We start from the raw sequence: 3,974 nt of genomic DNA, 5'->3' as shown, positions 1-3,974 counted from the left end.
ACGGGGAGCTTGTGGGTGCGCATGCGCTGAGCTCTATGTTAGCGGTTATAGTGTATTATCGTGTTATTATTTTGTACACTACACAAAGTGATCACTGAGCGGGGAACAGGAAGGGTTCCAGTAATAAAATATGTGCGTGAGGTGATTTTCCCCAGAGCTGTCCTATAGAAAACCTCTTAAGGTGTGTGGGAGCTGACATTCAGGTGCATTGGCCCGGACTCTACTAACATGTTTCACCACATGAGTCTCAAAGCTGCAAGCATGCATCCATTGAAGTCAGAATCTCTACCCTACATAGCAAAGCAAGGATAAGAAAGACATTCCTATAGCTTGTGAATCAATTAACTCTCCAAACAATTATGTGCAAATACAAATCAAAGTGCATATACAGGTGTAATAACAGCTTAAATTAAAACAAAATATATCAAAACTTGGAATAAAATCAAATCATATATAGGTGCAATGTCCATAAAACAGCCACCAGGTGTCTCCAACTAAGTGTGAATCTTATAAATTCTACCATTAGGCTGCCCATACATTATACAATTTTCTTCTTCCTGCCCAGGGCAATTCTCAGCTTTCAGCGCTGTCGCACTTTGAATGACAAATGCGCAGGCATGCAATGCTGGACCCAAATTACATTTTTAGCAATTTTTTTTTTAACAAATAGAGCTTTCTTTTGGTGGTATTTATTCCCCACTGGGGTTTTTATTTTTTGCTGAATAAACAAAAAAAGGCTGAAAATTGTGAAAAAAAAATAGTTTTTAAAGTTTGTTATAAAACTTTGCAAACAGGTAATTTTTCAGCTTCATTGATGTGAGCCGATGAGGTGGCAATTATGGGCACTGATAGGCTGCACTGATGGGCACTGACAATGCGGCACTGGTAAGGGGGCACTGAAGGGCACTAATAGGTGGCACTCATGGGCACTGATAGGCACTGGTAGATGACACTGATAGTCAGCACTGATGAGGGGGCACTGACCTGCACTGATGGGCAATGGTAGGTGGCACTCATGGGCACACATGCGGCAGCAGTGGCTCTTCCTGGTCGGGACTGATGTACCTCTGACAGCAGCCAGTGATTGGCTTTATTTTTCTCCTCGCGCTGTCAGCATGAGAAAAAAAAAAAAAGCTGGTTACCGGCCTAGTTTACATCACGCGATCAGCTGTCATTGGCTGACAGCTGATCACGTGGTAAGGGGCCATAAATGGACACCCTCCCGTCAGTTTAGGCCCATGCTGTAGCTGTCTTTCGGCTATAGTGCGGGCATGAAGGGGATAAGGCACACATCCTAGTCACCAGAACAAAAAGACCCCCATTACAGGCAGTCTTACAAGGCAAATAAGAGATACCACTTTCATTGGACCTTGTACCAGGTATAGGGGTCGATTGCAACAGCCACCAGTGTTTAGTGGGCCCTCATAATTCCAATTCATATGGGAAAAGAAAACCAGATGTCTCTCATACTGCAGTATATCAAATTTATTAAACTAGGCGCATAAAATTACACTTACTGTGAAGACGATCAAGTAAGGCCTGTTAAAAAAGCAGGAACGCCAGTTTGTGTTCCACCTGCACTCCAAAAGATGGCAGAAGTGACGTGTCGCGCAAGGCCAACCCAACGCATTTCGTCAGCAACGTCTGACGTCATTGGGGGTCAATAGTCAAGTCCTACAGCTTGCCCCCTTAGGGCTAGTTTACACTAGAGTTGCTCTCTGAATAGCAATCTGCATTAAACTTGCTTTTCAGAGAGCATATGACAGGCAGGGAGAAGGCATTGTATTGCCTCCTCACCCCCTATTTTAACTCCTTAAACCCCACACTAGTGTGCTGCAACTGCATGCCATGACAGCAATAGCAGGGCACCACCATTCAGTTGAATGGGTCACGTTCAGTGGATGGTGCACGGCAATCATTTTTTTCCATGCCGTATGCAAAGCATCATGGCTGTGGCATACGTACTACCCCCTTTCACCCCTACACAACCACCCAACACATACAGTATCTCACAAAAGTAAGTACACCCCTGACATTTTTGTAAATATTTTATTATATCTTTTCATGTGACAACACTGAAGAAATTAAACTTTGCTACAATGTAAAGTAGTGAGTGCACAGCTTGTATAACAGTGTAAATTTGATGTCCCCTCAAAATAACTCAACGCACAGCCATTAATGTCTAAACAGCTGGCAACAAAAGTGAGTACGCCCCTAAGTAAAAATGTCCAAATTAGGCCCAAAGTGTCAATATTTTGTGTGGCCACCATTATTTTCCAGCACTGCTTTAACCCTCTTGGGCATGGAGTTCACCAGAGCTTCACAGGTTGCCACTGAAGTCCTCTTCCACTCCTCCATGACATCATCACAGAGCTGGTGGATGTTAGAGACCTTGCGCTCCTCCACTTTCCGTTTGATGATGCCCCATAGGTGCTAAATAGGGTTTAAGTCTGGAGACATGCTTGGGCAGTCCTTCACCTTTACCCTCTGCTTCTTTAGCAAGGCAGTGGTCATCTTGGAAGTGTGTTTGGGGTCATTATCATGTTGGGATACTGCCCTACGGCCCTATCTACGAAGGGAGGGGATCATGTTCTGCTTCAGTATGTCACAGTACATGTTGGCATTGCATGGTTCCCTCAATGAACTGTAGCTCCCCAGTAACGGCAGCACTTATGCAAGCCCAGACTATAACACTCCCACCACCATGCTTGATTGTAGGCAAGACACACTTGTCTTTGCACTCCTCACCTGGTTGCCATCACACACAATTGACACCACCCGAATGCAGTCCTGGCACTAATACATCTATTTCCCAAAAACAATCTCTGGATATGATGCTGAGCACGTGCACTCAACTTCTTTGGTCAACCATGGCGAGGCCTGTTCTGAGTGGAACCTGTCCTGTTAAACCACTGTATGGTCTTGGCCACCGTACTGCAACTCAGTTTCAGGGTCTTGGCAATCTTCCTTTAGCCTAGGCCATCTTTATGCAGAGCAACAATTCTTTTCTTCAGACCCTCAGAGAGTCCTTTGCAATGAGGTGCCATGTTGAACTCCCAGTGACCAGTATGAGAGAAATTAATTGGGCAAAATTTGGATATTTTCACTTAGGGGTGTACTCACTTTTGTTGCCAGTGGTTTAGACATTAATGGCTGTGTGTTGAGTTATTTTGAGGGGACAGCAAATTTACACTATTATACAAGCTGTACACTCACTACTTTACATTGTAGCAAAGTGTCATTTCTTCAGTGTTGTCACATGAAAAGATATAATAAAATATTTACAAAAATGTGAGGGGTGTACTCACTTTTGTGAGATCCTGTATGTGCGGCAACAAAAGGGTGGGCTTTAATGCCCACACACTGCACATAATGCATCACTGGGCGGTCCAAGTTTATGTACACAAAGACCAAGTTGTCAAAGACAGCTCTCAGTCCTGACTCGAGATCAGTAGTCAGAGGGAGGGCTTCCGATTATGCGACAGTGACAGTGGTCACATGATCGCTGTACCTTTCTCTCCCCCCTCCGGCATTTAAAACTGGTAAAGGGACAGCAGGGCAGGCGGGAAGGGGATAAAGCTGAATTACGGGCACAACATATTTAATATCTCTTGAATGAATTTGGGTAACTTACCTATACAGTCTGCCCTTATTTGTTTTCTTTCCTGCAATAAGCATACAAAGACGCTTGCTATCTCCCTGTGGAAATACAGCTGTTTTCTTGGCCTCCAGGCAGGTTGCCACCTTTGATGACTCTGCAGTCTGGACTTACTGAATGCTAAAGAGTATACAGGTGGTGGAGACACAACTGCAGTGCTGGGGTCAGCCCTGAGGCAGGGAGCTGTCCATAGGGAGATAAGTGATTTTATATGCTTATTGCAGGAAATGAAACACATTTTTAAAAAAATATGATTTTTTTTTCAAGTTAAAGCAGAGCTTCACCCAAAAGGGAAAGTTCTGCTTTAAGGACTCGT

Source organism: Pelophylax lessonae (genome assembly GCF_965119305.1).
Source record: "Pelophylax lessonae genome assembly, chromosome: 13".
In the NCBI taxonomy this organism is placed as follows: domain Eukaryota; kingdom Metazoa; phylum Chordata; class Amphibia; order Anura; family Ranidae; genus Pelophylax; species Pelophylax lessonae.
This window is presented reverse-complemented; position numbering follows the sequence as displayed.